We start from the raw sequence: 19,598 nt of genomic DNA, 5'->3' as shown, positions 1-19,598 counted from the left end.
ACGCACGCGCACACACACCTGCATGCACGTACACAAAGACAAATATCCCCCATAAAGGCTTAACGAACTGTTGGGGGCAAGTGCTGTTAGCGAGCACCTATGAAGGCCGGCATAGCACACGAGGGGGGGTGGGTGTACCAGCACCACGCCCGGCCGCCTTTGTCTCCCCAGTGGCGATGTTTACACACAGCACTAGGTACTCATTTTGAGGCTGAGTCGACCTCGGGGAGACCCAGGACCGGTTCAAATAATCGTCACTGGTGTTGGATGTGAGCGGAAATCGAACTCGGGTCGCCGGGTTTTGTAGCGCAGTGTGCTAACTGCTACACCACCGCTCCCCACAACACAAATACACGCACAAGCACCTCCGATTGGCTACTTGCGGTGGGAAAGAAGTTCAACATCATGCACACAATGGGGTGACACTCATCGCTGTGGACGGCCGTGACCTCACTGCAAAAAATTCCACATTCTCATGCTAGAGGCCAGTCGCCACATAGGCCAATCACTGTTTACTTCCCACAGAGGCACTCAGCCCAAATGAATGACAGACGTTGTTGAATTGGAATTTGTACATGCACAAATACACACACACACACGCGCGCGCGCGAACGCACGGGTGTTAATATGTATGTACTGTGTGTTGAACTTCTCGCACACCGTACGTAGCCAAGCGTGCTAATCGGATGTGTGGGCGAAGGACAACAAAAAGCAGTCCTAATGAAGTGAGTTTTTCAATCGAGATTCAGCTCTTTCAAAGTAGAGTAATACACACGCACACGCGTGCATGCACGCATCACGTACGAGCACAAGTGAATACGCGTGCACAAACACACGCACGCGCCTACATAACTACACACACACGCGATGACTGAGATCACCCACATCGCCTACATAATCTGTTGTATGCATCAACTTCTTTCCCACCATACGTAGCCAGCCGTGTGCGCTGTTGTGGCAAGTGCTGTCAGCGAACGCCTCTGAAATCTGGAACTGTGTATGAGACGGAGGTGTGTTGAGCACCACGCCCACCACCTTTGTCTCCACTCCGCGCTGATGCTGCCCCACTGCGCCGGGTACTCATTTGAGGGCCGAGTCGACCTAGGGCAAGCCCTGGAGCTGCTGATATATTCGCTACTGACGTTGGTCTGTGGGTGGGAGATTCGAATTCGGGTTGTCAGGTCTCTTACGCCACAACACCACCACTGCCCACACGCATTCACCAAAGACAAACATCCCCCACCCCTCTTACAGCCTGCACGGGCTGTTGGGGCGAGTGCTGTTCGCGCGCACCCACGAAGGCACCGTGACGTTCGGTGTTTGGGGAGCGGGCCAGCGGTGGTCAGCGCACTGCGCTAGGGCCCCACACACAGACACACGTGCGGGTCTCGCGCGCATGCATCTCATCTGGGGTCGCTGTAGCCGCCACGCTGCGCATGGATTAACGATCCCCCGCGCTGGGGGGCTCTTCCAGTGGGGAGGACGACCCTCGGGGGGGCTGCGGCACCACTCGCTTCTCGACCAGCTAGTGGCCCTCGGTACCCTTATTTTATGCGAAGTCAACCTAGGGGAGGTCCTCACTAAATGCATATTTCTATGGGGTTTTTTTGTTATTTGACTAGGTACGTAAGGCCCACTGAGCTATGTAGATTTTTTTTCTGAAGCGACCCTGGCCACAAATGATGGCTCAGCGAAGTGGCTTACCATATGTATCGCGGCCAAATACTCCAAGCACATGTTTCTAAATGTGGAGGGGAAAAAAGCTGAGCACTCGGATAAAAATCTACGCGACCACGGGGAGAACATGCAAACTCCAAATATACAGGCGTCGGAATCGAACCCACGACCTCCTGTGTATCAGGCGAGGAAGTTAACATCTCGCCACCGTGGCACCCATTTCATGCTGGGACAACCTAGGGGAGGTCCTCACCTAGCTGAGCAAACCTGAGATAGCGAAAGGCAAGCCAGGCACGCGGTCTGCTTGTGCAAATGCTTACAGAAGGTCGGGTGATTATATTTTAACGCGTCTTGAGAGATAAAGCAGATAAATAAATAAAAGCCGGGAGACAGAAATAATGAGACGTACGCAGAGAGAGAGAGAGCCAGAGAGCCAGATGGAATCTCACAGAGCAGCTGAGGGTGCAGATATGCCCTCGTGCCTTGTGCAAGGGTTAGCCACAAGCAGAGGGCAGCTGTGAAAGTCACCGGCCACGTTATCTCCCACATTAAGGGCCTCCCATTGCCCGTGCGTCTTGGAAGCCTAGTGGTCGTGCATCTGTTCACGGCATTTCATTTCGGCCGGAACTCAGTCCAGAACGCTGTTCGGGGAAATATTTTGGCTCCCGCTCCTATCCATCTCGCCATATTTTGTCCGTGTGGTTTTTTTGTGGTGAACCCTGTTCATATGAGTACAGGAATTTGGGGTAAACTTACGAAGGATTATTATTATTATTTAGTATTCTTATGGATAGGAATCGTATGCCGATGATCCATATAGTCCGGGCCAGTCAAACATTGTTCCCTGGTTACGTTTGTGCGCACCTCAAAGAGCTCCAAACTACTGAAGCACGTTGAGACATGTGCTCCTGGCCTCGAAGTATATATAGAGTGCATGCAGAGGATGCTGGTAATTGTTTGTTTTTTTGTAACAGGATAGGGTAAATAAAACTTGCCGTTTAGTAGGGTGTCCGGAAAGTGGTGATGTAGATGTAAGCTGGAGGAGGATGTGATTGTGGGACACGTGAGCATGATGGAGGAGGACGGGCATTGGAGTGGCACCCAGAGGTCAGCAGATTTCCCCGCCGCTGCCACTACTGCTGCTGCGCGCTTTGGCAGAGCAACGAGGCCGGAATTCAGGTTACAAATCAATTGAAAGCAGACGCTTCAGGTATAGATGCGTGTCTTTCGTCGCAATACCTCGCTATAAGAGGCTCGGCGATCTGCGACGTCCGGAGTAGAACGTCTCGGAAGGGGGTGGGGGGGAATCCATTTGTAGAGGAATTCACGAAGAGCACGTGGTGGTAATGAGCGAGGCGGACGTGTGCAGGGCTGGAGGAGGGCAGGTCGCCGAGGCGAACATTGCGAGTGGGACCGAGAGGTTCACTGAGCAATGGGGAGATCTAAAAGCAGACGGTGGGAGATTGTACCTTAGACCTTGATGGCTGAAGTGTTGGCTTTACACCAGCTGCAGGGTATAGCGGAAAGGACGAAATGGGGAAAAGGTGCAGTGGCATCAGTGGTATTGCCCATGATGCCCCATGTGCGTGCATTGATCGAGGCGCTATGGTGACGAGAAGTTAGCTACCTCGCCTCGTATGCAGGAGGTCATGGGTTCAATCGCGACCCTGACGACGCCTGCTGCTGTACATTTGGAGTTTGCGTCTCTCTCTCTCTCTCTCCCCGTGGTCGCGTGAGTTTTTCTTTGGGTCATTCGGCTTTTCCCGCCACATTTAGAATGAACATCCGTTTAGAGTGTTTGGCCGCGATACATTCCCACGTGGTAAGCCACTGCGTTGAGCTATCATTCGTGGCCAGGTCGCTTCTGAAAAAAAAAGCTAAATAGCTCAGTGGGCCTTACCTAGGAATTGTTTGTTTTAAATGTAGTATAAAGAGAGTTACTTCTGAACAGTGGTCATTCTCCGACGACTATTTATTGAAGGTTTTTTTTTCCCCCGCTCCTCTGCGATTCCTCAATTGCGTCTCTCTCGCTGATCCTCTCGCTCTCTCTCTCGCTCTCTCTCTCGCTCGCTCTCTCTCTCTCTGCGAATGAGCGAATTCTGTGCGGCGACGGCGCAGTCTTACGAGCTGATGTTTGAATTTTAATCAACGATCGTTCATATTCACGACGGAGACAGTGATCGCGAGTGTAAATGTGTGCACGCTGAACTTCTTTCGCGCCGTACGTGGCCGACCATGCTCATCGGAGGTGCGGTAAAGTATCGAGTGGACTGTAAGAGCCTGCGGGTGACATACAAGGCCGTCAGTGGGTTAGCCGCACAATATTTACAGGCACCGGTCCGTGTTTACTCTCAAACGATGTCCCTGAGATCTTCGGACCGCCTCCTTCCGAGTACCCCGAGGTCAAGGCTCTGTTCCTGGGGTGATCGCGCTTTTCCCCATGTGCAGATCCCAGACCAATGCAACAACGCCCTTATGTGCCTTTGCTAATAAGACAATCAGAGTTGTTAGGAGCTATTTAAGCCGTGTCATGAGAACTCACCTCTCAAAATTGGCCTTCACCCCCTGGTTCTGGCAGGTTATCTTCATTCCCTGCTTCCCGTACACGGGGCGCATTGCGATCTCACAAAACTATAAACTATTTTACCAGGTAAGGCCCACTGAGCTATGTAGCGCTTTTTCAGAAGCGACCTGGCCACTAATGATAGCTCAACACAGTGGCTTATCACGTGGACATTTACAGCAGCCAAAATACTCTAAACGCCGTGATGTCGAATCTAAATGTGGAGGGGCACAAAACGGATGGCCCGGAGAATAATCCACGCGACCACGGGGGAGAGAACAAACTCCAAATATACAGCAGGCGTCAGGGTCTACGGATGAAATGCGCCTTACAAATGTAAATTATTATTATTATTGTCGTTGTGACAACAGCGCACCTCGGCAGCTCGGCAGAAGCCACGCGTTGCTCGCTGCTCTCCGACTCCTCACGACTCCACGCGTGCCTTTGAACTGCCCTGCACCGCGACGCACAGCCCAGCAGCGGCGGCAGCGGCCACCCGCACAGCCGAAGCGTCGCCCGGCACCCCGCCTGACGCTCAATGAATGTGCCCCGCATAGAGAAATGCAATTATTCGACACTCCCACCCACCCCCCCCCCAAACCTGATATTTTCAATGCATCTTTCAGGACCGCGCCGTCTTCCTGTGTGCAGGGAGCTCCCCGCTGGAGAGAAGATGCCTCAACAACAACAACAGCAGAAGGCATCGTCTCATCCGGCGGCGAAGGAGGAAGGTGCCGTATTCACAACCGTGGGCATTCACGGGGAGAGATTTCTTTTGATTTCTACGATGTGATATCATTGACATTTTATACGCCGTCTGAAGGCAAGCGCAACTCCAGACGCTTCACAGAGAGGGGAGGTGGTAGTGGTGGTGGTGGGGGAAGTCGCTTCCTTGTCGCTCTCTTACCGCTGCGAGCACAGGTGTTGTACTTGTGGCTCTGTCGCACCTTCATTCCTCCACCAATTCCTCCTCCCTCCTCCTCCTCTCGTCCCCAGCTGCGTTCAGCCACCACAGCGCGGGGCACGCCAGCAGCGAGCAACTTTCTCGTTCCTTCATCCCTCACCACACCTTCTCCCCACCCCCCCACCTCCCATTGTTTATTTTCTACATGTCCCATCATAATCTTGCTCAAAATCCTCGAGACATCTTCCTTAGGTGAGCTGCCACACTATTACGAGCCCTCGTGCTGGGTGGCTGCTGAAGCGTAATCTGTAAGCCTTCAGCGAGGGATGGGTAAAACAAACACGTCGATATATACGGTAAAGGTAACAGCAGCAACGCGTTCGTTGCCTGGTACCGTACCTGTCAAACAATACGGTTAACCCCTATTCTTGTGCAGGGAAATTGAGTTAAACAAAAATGTGTGTGTTCTCCCTGTTGATGGGACTTTGTAGGATGAACGTTGAGATTTATAAGTCGCACGGCGTGACCAATGAGGTCTGAATTAGTCTGTAATCAGGTAGGCACTTATTTGGTTCTTTCGGTAAAGTCACGTAGAATGAACAAACCTGTCGAGACGACAGGTTTGTTCCTTTCACCTGAAGAAGGCCACTTGTGTTGTGGCCGAAACGTCCTGAGAATTTTATTGTGTTATTTTATTTTATTATTTTATTCTCACTCTACGTGACTTTACCGAAAGAACCAAAGAAGATGAATCCTTGCAGTCACGAAAGCTTTAAATCAGGTAGGCACTGATAAGGGGTTGACAGGTTTGCGGTGTGGTGACAGGTTTGTCATCAGCCGAGGTTTTTTTTTCGTCACCAATTGTTTTGTGTAAGCTTTATGATGAAAACTAAAAAACTGATCCCATCTGAAAATGTCATTAAGGCGTGCGTCTGTGTGTGTGTCTGTGTGTGTCTGTGTCTGTCTGTGCGTCTGTATGTGTGGCTGTATGTGTGGCTGGGGAGCGGTGGTGTAGCGGTTAGCGCGCTGCACTACGAACCCGGCGGCCCGAATTAAATTCCTGCTCACGGCCAACACCGGTGACGATTATCTGAACCGGTCCTGGGCCTCCCTCCCCGAGGTCGACTCAGACTCAAATGAGTACCTGGTGCGGTGTGTAAACATCGCCACCGGTCGGGCGTGGTGCTGGCCACCCACCCCCTCGTGTACCGTTCTGGTGCTCGCTAAAAGCACTTGCCCCAACAGTCTGTTAAGGCTATAAGGGGGGGGGGGGTTTGTTTAACACCAATATCCATTATAGAGGTGTTATGGGTGAGATCGCATACATATAGATGTGTCGTTATACTCGAATTGTAAATGTTGTGGGTTTACTCTTCAACACAGCGGTGTGCTGTACTGAAAACTAATTGTCACATTCTGTTTACGTGACAACCCCCTTACTAATTGGCTGTGTCGGGTGGTGGCGAGTTTAACGACACAACATTTATATATTTACGACGAACTAATCCAAAAAATAACCTCTATTGCGGGGATATCTGTACAACTGTATATGCTGTCACAATTTCTGCTGGTTGAGTATGATGTCTAACAACAGTCACACTGACATTACTCACAAGTCACTCACCACTCACCAGTCACCCTGACACTACTCACCAGTCACTCACCACTCACCAGACACTCTGACACTACTCACCAGTCACTCACCACTCACCAAACACCCTGTCACTACTCACCAGTCACTCACCACTCACCAGACACCCTGACACTACTCACCAGTCACTCACCACTCACCAGACACCCTGTCACTACTCACCAGACACTCTGACACTACTCACCAGTCACTCACCACTCACCACACCCTGACACTACTCACCAGTCACTCACCACTCACCAGACACCCTGACACTACTCACCAGTCACTCACCACACCCTGTCACTACTCACCAGTCACTCACCACTCACCAGACACCCTGTCACTACTCACCAGTCACTCACCACTCACCAGACACCCTGACACTACTCACCAGTCACTCACCACTCACCAGACACCCTGACACTACTCACCAGTCACTCACCACTCACCAGACACCCTGACAATACTCACCAGTCACTCACCACTCACCATACACCCTGACACTACTCACCAGTCACTCACCAGTCACCCTGTCACTACTCACCAGTCACTCACCACTCACCAGACACCCTGACACTACTCACCAGTCACTCACCACTCACCAGACACCCTGTCACTACTCACCAGTCACTCACCACTCACCAGACACCCTGACACTACTCACCAGTCATTCACCACTCACCAGACACCCTGACAATACTCACCAGTCACTCACCACTCACCAGACACCCTGTCACTACTCACCAGTCACTCACCACTCACCAGACACTCTGACACTACTCACCAGTCACTCACCACTCACCAGACACCCTGTCACTACTCACCAGTCACTCACCACTCACCAGACACCCTGACACTACTCACCAGTCACTCACCACTCACCAGACACCCTGACACTACTCACCAGTCACTCACCACTCACCAGACACCCTGACACTACTCACCAGTCACTCACCACTCACCAGACACCCTGACACTACTCACCAGTCACTCACCACTCACCAGACACCCTGACACTACTCACCAGTCACTCACCACTCACCAGACACCCTGTCACTACTCACCAGTCACTCACCACTCACCAGACACTACTCACCAGTCACTCACCACTCACCAGTCACCCTGACACTACTCACCAGTCACTCACCACTCACCAGACACCCTGACACTACTCACCAGTCACTCACCACTCACCAGACACCCTGTCACTACTCACCAGTCACTCACCACTCACCAGACACCCTGACACTACTCACCAGTCACTCACCACTCACCAGACACCCTGTCACTACTCACCAGTCACTCACCAGACACCCTGTCACTACTCACCAGTCACTCACCAGACACTACTCACCAGTCACTCACCACTCACCAGACACCCTGACACTAGTCATCAGTCACTCACCACTCACCAGACACCCTGACACTACTCACCAGTCACTCACCACTCACCAGACACCCTGAGACTACTCACCAGTCACTCACCACTCACCAGACACCCTGACACTGCTCACCAGTCACTCACCACTCACCAGACACCCTGACACTACTCACCAGTCACTCACCACTCACCAGACACCCTGACACTACTCACCAGTCACTCACCACTCACCAGACACCCTGACACTACTCACCAGTCACTCACCACTCACCAGACACCCTGTCACTACTCACCAGTCACTCACCACTCACCAGACACCCTGACACTACTCACCAGTCACTCACCACTCACCAGACACCCTGTCACTACTCACCAGTCACTCACCACTCACCAGACACCTTGACACTACTCACCAGTCACTCACCACTCACCAGACACCCTGACACTACTCACCAGTCACTCACCACTCACCAGACACCCTGACACTACTCACCATTCACTCACCACTCACCAGACACCCTGTCACTACTCACCAGTCACTCACCACTCACCAGACACCCTGACACTACTCACCAGTCACTCACCACTCACCAGACACCCTGTCACTACTCATCAGTCACTCACCACTCACCAGACACCCTGACACTACTCACCAGTCACTCACCACTCACCAGACACCCTGTCACTACTCACCAGTCACTCACCACTCACCAGACACCCTGACACTACTCACCAGTCACTCACCACTCACCAGACACCCTGACACTACTCACCAGTCACTCACCACTCACCAGACACCCTGTCACTACTCACCAGTCACTCACCAGACACCGTGTCACTACTCACCAGTCACTCACCACTCACCAGACACCCTGACACTACTCACCAACCAGACATTGCCACAGGATACTCACCACTCACCTGACATTTGACCCTCGCCAGACACCACTCACCACTGCCGTGACACCGCTCACCAGAAACTACAAATGATAGCTCATCCAAGTGGGTTATGACCTGGAAATCAGCCAAATGCTCTAAACGCCTGATGTTGATTCTACATGCGACGGGAAACCCCAGAGAATCTGAAGAAAAATCTGCGCGACCGCGGGGAGAGAGAGAGACACGCAAATTCCAAATATACAGCAGCAGCAGGTGTCAGGGTCGGCATCGAACTCACGACTTCCTGCATACCAGGCGAGGTAGTTAACATCTCCTAGTCACCGTGGTGATGATGGCACCCACGACCTCCTGCACACCAGGCGAGGTAGTTAACATCTCCTAGTCACCGTGATGATGATGGCACCCACGACCTCCTGCATACCAGGCGAGGTAGTTAACATCTCCTAGTCACCGTGGTGATGATGGCACCCACGACCTCCTGCACACCAGGCGAGGTAGTTAACATCTCCTAGCCACCGTGGTGATGATGGCACCCACGACCTCCTGCACACCTGGCGAGGTAGTTAACATCTCCTAGTCACCGTGGTGATGATGGCACCAACGACCTCCTGCACACCAGGCGAGGTAGTTAACATCTCCTAGTCACGGTGGTGATGATGGCACCCACGACCTCCTGCATACCAGGCGAGGTAGTTAACATCTCCTAGTCACGGTGGTGATGATGGCACCCACGACCTCCTGCACACCAGGCGAGGTAGTTAACATCTCCTAGCCACCGTGGTGATGATGGCACCCACGACCTCCTATACACCAGGCGAGGTAGTTAACATCTCCTAGTCACCGTGGTGATGATGGCACCCACGACCTCCTTCCCACCAGGCGAGGTAGTTAACATCTCCCAGTCACCGTGGCGCCCCGCTTATCGTCTCCTCTCGGCGTGATTGTCCCCCACGTGGCTGGGGCAGCGGCCTCCATCACAGCCACCCCCCCACCCTCTCTTCAGTGGTTCGGTTTGCGTTAGGGTCGTGTTCCACGAACCGCGTCGCCTGCATGGGTGAGCTACGCAACGCGCTGTTAACGAGCTCGCGGCTTGTTTACATTTAAAGCGGCAGCGGCGACAACGAAAGTCTACACCGTGGGAGGTGCAACGGGCGATGTGGGACAACCTCCACGCCTCGCGTGGCTCGGCGTGGCCACTCCGACTCACGCTGACTGAGTCGCAGCACCCCCACTGAGCGGACTCGACGGTGACCCCCGGGGGTCGCTCTCCGCTGCCGCTGCTGCTGATGGTGCTGCTGGGGCTGATGGAGCTGATGGGGCATGGGTCGGCAAGACGAGCGGGCGATAATGGTCAAATGATGACACGTACATTCCATTTGAAACATTGCTGCTTTCTGGGAGATGCAGAAAGACTCGAGCTGAATGAAATATATGGGCATACATTTGTTTTATATATATAACGAATGGTACTATTTCGCTAATTGTCCGATTCTAAACGGGTTCACTTTTCCGCGCCTCTCGCAGAGATGAGATGACTTGTTCCCCTCCCTCTCTCTGTTTCGACTTTAACCTTGAAGGTTGAATCTACAATCATGCAAAAAAAATATTCACACAAAGCAGTCCTGGTTTTTCTATCAGCGCCTGGATGTTTTTTTCACGTTTCCCTCTATCTCAGAAGACTCGTTGTTGCTATACCACGGATTGTCCTTTAATCAGAGGCGGTAAGCACCGCCACTGGACACGAAAGCAATCACGTGCGTTCCTAGCATGCCGCGTACACGCAGGGTAAGTTGACAAGACGTTGGCGTTCGATGGTTCCACTCACGAGCAGTCGTGCTCATTCCTATTGCTGGTCCAGAGTCGGCAGGGGAAATTCCACATTCCTATAGCGAAAGCCAACATCACCGTAGGACGATTGCTGTAAGACTTGCCACGTGATTGTCAGTAATTACAATATAGTATACAGTATACTATAGGGGTGTGTTCCCGATCTTCTTAGAAATAAAGGATCCCAAAATCAGGCGCACATTTCAGATTTTTTTTTTTAAATTCGTTTCGGAATTGATCCGAAGCATGACGTCACTTGAAATGGTGTCACGTCTATGACGTCACGTCTACACTTACCCTCCCACCAAAATCGACGTCATGTCTCATCGAGTGACGTCATTTTCATAAGCATTATTACGAAATGTAAATGATCCGAGACTCTGAAGGGGGGGGGGGGGGGACATTTTTCAGCCATCTTCCTTGAAAATCAAAAATGTTACATTTAGAGCAACAACAACAAAAACTAAAAAACTAAACTCATCCCTGAGCACACGCGAATGCAATTATGTTAAATTTCCAGATGTGTGGGTGGCAGAGAGAGAAAGTTCTCCGATTATAATGAACGAGCTTGTTCGCCCGTCCTCGGATGGAAGCTGAAATATTAACGAAACAATTGTCCAGAGTATAATTGTATCTTGTGTAAATTTAATGGCGGTGATTCTGGCACAAAACTACGTCATAAAACACCTCACTTCATGTCTCTGTAGCACCGTATATAACTGACCTTCAATTTGTTTAAATTCACTGCTCTGATACTTTATTCTCTTCTGCTTTCGGTCGCTGGGGTTGAAATAAATTGGCAATCGATACAATATCTGGAAAATCACCGAGAAATCTCTATTTTACCATAATGTAGAAGCGTAAATTAGACTTACCTTTTGTCTCAAGTGCTGAAGAAATAAAGACACCAAATCCACTTTGTTGCTGCGTATAATTATTTATTAGATTCACTTTCAATAAAGAAACTTCAAAGTTAAAGCGAATTTGCGAAAAAAATTATGTCCGCCCGACCTTCTGCGTCAGTGTAAAAATCCACCCGCTCATGAATATTAATGAGGGGGCGGGGGGTGTGGCATGCGGAGTGACGTCACGCGCGTTACACACAGACATTCTTGGCACATCATAGTAGTACTAATGTGCGCAAACAAGATGCAAAATAGAGTGGTAAAGCGTTCGAATGTTAAAACGATTTATTTTAAACGGCCGCCAATAACCAAAAGCTCACAAGCTCCGCCAAGCAGAGAGCCCGTCTGATAAATATAAACAGAGACCAGTCTCTGCACGAAGGTCGACAATAAAAACGCATAATTTATCTTGTGAATCGTCGGTCTTTTTTTAAATAATGGATGGGAGTGTGCGCGTGGTTTATGCGTTTGCGGGGGCACTTGTTCCATTACTGCATATTTATGTTTTCGTTGTTTTATTGATGTAATGAGATACACTCAAATCACCACACATTGAGCTGCAGATGGTTAGCGGGGGGGGAGGTGCTTAATAAGTAATGCAACAACATTATGACTTGGTAGACACTCAAAGCCTGACGTGAAAGTGTCCTCGTCAACCCGGTAAACGTGGTGTTGCGGTTAAAGCACTCACCATCATGATTGTTAAAGAGTTGTGCATTCAAATGTCTCATCCACGGATACACTCCAGCCCATCGTCGACAATTACTCCGGGAGAAGTGGTCAGTGGCCATCGCGTGGTGGAAACGGCCTCCACCGGAGGAACGTGGAATTTCAACCATGGGGTCAGGATCATCAGTAGAGACGAACGCCATCCAAATAAAAAAAAATGTACGGATCGCAAAATCATTACAGCAGTCGAGCAAGAGAAGGCAATAGCCTCCTATTCCACCTTCCATCAGTATTGTGCATCATGGCTAGGGATTGAACCTTTCGCACGCACGCACGCACTAAGATGCCATGTCTATTGTTTAGACTGTTTTGGCAAGGGCTGTTTGTGAACACCTATTAAAGGTCAACATAACACACAAGAGCTAACGTGTGGCCAGAACCACGTGAACACACGCACACACGGTTGCCTTCATCTCCCCGGCGGTTGTGTCCGACACGACGCACTCGGCGCTCCGTTCGGGCTGAGTCTCCCTAGGGAGGGGGTGACCCAGGAGATCCAACCCAGAGCAGACACCACCACATGCCACCGATGTCATCCTCTCCACACGCAAGACGTTATTTTATTTGAATGTAAACAATATTACCGTGTCCCGTAAGTGCGGATTCCTACGTGAATATGGGGCCCCGTAACTAAGAGAGTTGCCGAACTGTTTAATAATAATGATAATAATAAAAACCCAGCCTGATGAACAGGGGGCCTCTCCGTCTCCGTCTTGCTAGCGGCGATGTTTGCGCCGCGTTAAGTGCACGTTGCGCTGACGGAACGTGAAGGCGGATGTGAAATTATAAAAACGCAATTTATTTATTTTTAACCGGGCCAAGTGTCGCCACGCTCCATTGTTAAACGAGATTCTGTGGTGGGGGCTCATCTGTTGTTACTGGTGGCTCTGAGCCGTCGGTTGGAAACTCCACGTTCCCACGGCAGGCAGGCGGCGGTTCTCTTGCACGGGAAGACGACTAGAGTCCTTTTTGGGTCCGTCGAGGAACCATTCAGCTGAGCAGACTCCAATGCCGGCAACGAAAACTCGGTGACTTTTCCAAAAATGCAAATTGAGCGCTCATAACTTCCGTCAGACGAAATATAATTCTCAATGTATATTTTTTTTCTTTTCAGGTAAACACACACAAGGCTGCGTGGAACTGCTGCACGCCTCGTGGTGAATAATCGCTGACTGCTGTTACATTTTAATAGCCGCTTACATGCAGCGATGCTCCCCCTCAGGCATGACCACTGGAGCCCGGATAATCCTAAAGGGGCCTTGCGTGCTTCTTCCTCGCGTGCGTTAGGGATTTGTGTTACAATCGGAACGTCAGGGATTTGTGTTACAATCGGAATGTCGCACTCATTGCGGTTGGATTCACATCTTGACGCAAAAAAAAGACAAAACGCATCGAGCGGGTGATTGTGTTTTTAAATATATATATTTTTAATTCCCTCCCCCACTTTGTTAGCAATGAAAGGACGCGATCATGTTCACTGATAATGGGACGAGGAGGCAGATTCGTCGACGTGTTGGTTCCGGCCTGCAACGTCACCGTGAGCCGTCTCACCGATGCCGAAGCTGACGAAATCTTAATCTCCCTCAACAAAGGCGGTCGGTCAGAGGTCTGGTTATAAAATTACCCAAGCATTACACCCTTCGGCAATAAATGTCACAAATTCCTCATCAGCTGAGCTTTTCATTAAAATCCATCATCAGGACCACCCTTGCGTTATAAATTACCACCAAGGCCCTTGCTCAACTCCCAAACCCCCACTTTTAAGTTTGGTCAAACAGCTACAAATAAAAAAAATATATATCTGCGTAGAAATCACGCGGCTTTTGAGCATTGCGGGGACAACAAAAACATCGGCACTTCTTGAATTTTAATGCATTGTGATCCTCTTGTCATTACGCACACGACACAAATGAACCACAATACCTCGCTGATCTCGTCAAGGGATTAATACAAACATCGACACGCCAGCTCCGATCATCCTCGCAGCAGCAGCGGCAGCGGCAGCAGCGGCGGCTTTTATGGCCAAGCCATCGAACAAAAACGGCGGTCACTGCAGCAGCAGCAGCAGCATCGCGTGGCGCTTTCAGATGCGCTTCTGCGGCCGTCTGGAACGCTCTTCCTTCCGTTGTTTGGAAGCCATTGGAGCTACGCACTTTTAAATCGTCAAGATTGAAATCGCATTTCTTTACAACTGCTCTTTGTTGTCCTTACCCGCACCTTCGATTAGCACGGTTGGCAACGTACGGTGCGAAAATAAGTTCAACACAGTAATTAGCCTTTGGCAATTAGAGAATCCATTGAAATTGAGAGGAATAGAAATAACTTTAATCGCTCTGACAGCTACAGGCTTAGTGCGGCTTGGAAGCGTATTATTAAATAATACACATTACAATTCCTTATAGGGGAAACACATACTAATTAACGGATTACTAACGTAGCATATAATCACAATAACACACATTACAATTAATTACTAATCTACAACTCATTACTAATCATAACCATTGACTGATTACCAATCGATTATATAATTACAATACCCCCCTCCCTCCACCTCAAATCACTGCACCTGAATGAGTTAAATGATGACGTCACCCTGCTGCTCTATTTAAGACCGGGAGCAAGTGAGGGTTTTACCATTCTGGCGAATTGCCCGATGATGCTGGATGTATTTACCAGCGAAACGTCGTACTCAAACTGTAAATGTTGTGGATTCACTCTTCAACACACCGGTGGGCTAAAGTAGTGAACTATTTGTCTTTTGTCAACGTGACACTTTATTTTGCTGATTGGCCGTGTCGGGTGGTGGAGGGTTACGACACATTTATAAATAACGCGATCTAACCCAAAAACCTTTATTATGAATAATATTGGTCGCGAAAGCCTGCTACGTGTTAAACCAAAGTAAATGAGACCGTTGCTCAAAGCCAACTTTAAGCGGCGTTCGACACACGCGGCACGTGCAGACGCGGTGTGTCCAGGCACACCGCACCAGGTAGCTCGCATTCAAGGCCGAGGCGACCTAGAGCTGGCCCACCGCCGCTGCGGTTATGACGGTGAACTCGCAATGGGAAGGTCGCGAGTTGAAATGCCGGTCGAGGAGCTTGGCGCGATAAGCCGCCTCGCTCAGCTATCGTTTGTGGGCCAGGTCGCTTCTGAAAAAGAAACTAATAGATCAGTGGGCCTTTACCTGGTAAGACAAAATTGTTGAGTTTTATTTGTATACTTTTTTGTTTAGTGATTTTGCTATAGTTTGTACTCCTTACGTGGTTTTGTTTTTTTGTGACGTTCTGACCACGTGCCCCGACTGGACCTCTGTGAAAAAAGAGCTTTATAGCTCATCGGATTCCTCCAGCATGAAGATTCTGATTCTGTCCCTCTGGGGGCCCATTAAACCGTGCATCACAGTGGGACTGCTCTCCAAGATGAGAATGTGGAATTGCCATCAACGGAGATGGGCGTCCTTCAGTGCCCGTTTGAGAATGGATATTCCCTTTGAAGGCGCAATCAGGATCACTAGGATCACAGCGCAGTGGACTTTAATCCTCCACTGCCTACACACACGACGACAAATGTGTACCGCTTCGCCTGGCAGATTGCAAGGGCAAGTGCTGTTAGTGAGCGCCTAGTAAGGTTGCTGTAACACACGAAAACGGAATGATGTCACCAACATGGCACCCAGCCACATTAGCCTCCACATCGCTGATGTATACAGACTACACACACATTGCTGACGTGTACAGACCACACACACATCGCTGATGTGCACAGACTACAGACACATCGCTGATGTGTACAGACCACACACACATCACTGATGAGTACAGACTACACACACATCACTGATCTGTACAGACCACACACACATCGCTGATGTATACAGACTACACACACATCGCTGATGTGTACAGACCACACACACATCGCTGATGTATACAGACTACACACACATCGCTGATGTGTACAGACCACACATACATCGCTGATGTGTACAGACCACACATACATCGCTGATGTGTACTGACCACACACATCGCTGATGTGTACAGACCACACACACATCGCTGATGTATACAGACTACACACATCGCTGATGTGTACAGACTACACACATAGCTGATGTGTACAGACCACACACACATCGCTGATGTGTACAGACCACACATACATCGCTGATGTGTACAGACCACACATACATCGCTGATGTGTACAGACCACACACACATCGCTGATGTGTACAGACTACACACATAGCTGATGTGTACAGACCACACACACATCGCTGATGTGTACAGACTACACACATCGCTGATGTATACAGACTACACACATCGCTGATGTATACAGACCACACACATCGCTGATGTATACAGACCACACACACATCGCTGATGTGTACAGACTACACACACATCGCTGATGTGTACAGACTACACACACATCACTGATGAGTACAGACTACACGCACATCGCTGATGTGTACAGACCACACACACATCGCTGATGTGTACAGACTACACACATAGCTGATGTGTACAGACCACACACACATCGCTGATGTGTACAGACTACACACATCGCTGATGTATACAGACTACACACATCGCTGATGTATACAGACCACACACATCGCTGATGTGTGTACAGACTACACACATCGCTGATGTATACAGACCACACACATCGCTGATGTGTACAGACCACACGCACGTCGCTGATTCTCAGGTGAATTCCACCGAGTGGGAGATGCAGGAGGGGTTCAGGTCGCGCTCGCCACTGCAGCTTTGCCTGGAATCGAACCCAGGTGGATCGCCGTGTTCCTCACACTCGCTCATAAGAGGCCATCCACTAAGTCGGTACGCAGCAAATCTCTTTGTAAAACTTGACCCCTCCCTGCACGCACGAGGACTTTAACCACCACCACCACCTGCGTACGTACAGCCTGACCCACCCCCCACCTCGAACCCTACAGAACGGCCGATATTTAATCCACGCAGAAACGATAAAAGATTCAGAATATTAACGTGTTTAAAGGCCACTGTAGACAAACACTTATCGAAGCTTCACCCCCCCCCGTTTTCTATGCGTGCATTGACAGTAGACCCCCCACCCCTAGACGCACGTGTACGCATTTGTGTTAACCCCCCTCCCCGCTGCATGCGTACGGACTCAATAGATGGCCCCTAACCAGACTAAAACAAAGACCCCCCCTGCATGTAGTCTTTGACAGACTGTGGGGGGGGGAGTGCTGTAAGCCAGTAGCACTATGCATGGGGGGGGTGCTGTAAGCCAGTAGCACTATGCATGTGGGGGGGGGGGAGTGCTGTAAGCCAGTAGCACTATGCATGGGGGGGGGGGGTGCTGTAAGCCAGTAGCACTATGCATGGGGGGGGGGGGTGCTGTAAGCCAGTAGCACTATGCATGGGGGGGGGGGGGGAGTGCTGTAAGCCAGTAGCACTATGCATGGGGGGGGGGGGAGTGCTGTAAGCCAGTAGCACTATGCATGGGGGGGGGGGGAGTGCTGTAAGCCAGTAGCACTATGCATGGGGGGGGGGGTGCTGTAAGCCAGTAGCACTATGCATGGGGGGGGGGAGTGCTGTAAGCCAGTAGCACTATGCATGGGGGGGGGGGGAGTGCTGTAAGCCAGTAGCACTATGCATGTGGGGGGGGGGGGTGCTGTAAGCCAGTAGCACTATGCATGGGGGGGGGGGGGGAGTGCTGTAGGCCAGTAGCACTATGCATGGGGGGGGGAGTGCTGTAAGCCAGTAGCACTATGCATGGGGGGGGGGGAGTGCTGTAGGCCAGTAGCACTATGCATGGGGGGGGGGGAGTGCTGTAGGCCAGTAGCACTATGCATGGGGGGGGGGGAGTGCTGTAGGCCAGTAGCACTATGCATGGGGGGGGGGGGGAGTGCTGTAAGCCAGTAGCACTATGCATGGGGGGGGGGGGGTGCTGTAAGCCAGTAGCACTATGCATGGGGGGTGTGCTGTAAGCCAGTAGCACTATGCATGGGGGGGAGTGCTGTAAGCCAGTAGCACTATGCATGCCGGCAACGCACACAAAGTGGATGGGGTGCGCGACACCACACCCAGAGTCGACCTAAGGGACCGGTTCAAATATGAGCAGGTATTGAACACACAACAAAGACACAGATCCCCGTATAGCCTCAACAAACTGTTGGGGCACACGAGGGGGTGGGTGACCAGCACCACGCCCGCCCGCCTTTGTCTCCCCCAGTGGCGATATTTACTACACACCGCAGCAGGTACTCATTTGAGGCTGAGTCGACCTAGGTGAGGCCCAAAACCGGTTTCGAGATAATCGTCACCGGTGGTGTTGGCCCTGAGCGGGAATCGAACTCTGGAAGGGTTCCGGGTTGGTAGCTCAGCGCGGTAGTGGTAGTGGTAGTGTCACCACGGGTGGTGACACTACCACTACCACCACCACCACGGGTAGTGGTAGTGTCACCACGAGTAGTGGTAGTGTCACCACGGGTGGTGACACTACCACTACCACCACCACCACGGGTAGTGGTAGTGTCACCACGAGTAGTGGTAGTGTCACCACGGGTGGTGACACTACCACTACCACCACCACCACGGGTAGTGGTAGTGTCACCACGAGTAGTGGTAGTGTCACCACGGGTGGTGACACTACCACTACCACCACCACCACGGGTAGTGATAGTGTCACCACAGGTGGTGGTGGTGTCACCACGGGTAGTGGTAGTGTCCCCACGGGTGGTGGTGGTAGTGTCACCACGGGTGGTGGTGGTAGTGTCCCCACGGGTGGTGGTGGTGGTAGTGTCACCACGGGTGGTGGTAGTGTCACCACGCTCGTTACACAGCCGCACAGACACTCAGGAGGCCGACGACAGCTCAAGCAGGACCTGATGATTACGGCGAGAGCGCCAAAGCAGGGGGGGGTCACCCCCCCCTTCCCCCCTCCCCCCCCTCTTGAGAGCTCCAGTTCAGACCTTGGGTCATCGCCGAGGGGATTTGGCCAAGGCTTGCGCGCATGCAGGAGACCCATTCTGTCAACAACAAACACAACGAAGCCCCCTCCCCACCACCACCACC

Source organism: Petromyzon marinus, chromosome 20 (assembly GCF_048934315.1).
Source record: "Petromyzon marinus isolate PM22_M1 ecotype Great Lakes invasive population chromosome 20, UKy_Petmar_22M1.pri1.0, whole genome shotgun sequence".
In the NCBI taxonomy this organism is placed as follows: domain Eukaryota; kingdom Metazoa; phylum Chordata; class Hyperoartia; order Petromyzontiformes; family Petromyzontidae; genus Petromyzon; species Petromyzon marinus.
The sequence above is the reverse complement of the archived record's forward strand: the minus strand, read 5'-3'. Positions refer to the sequence as shown.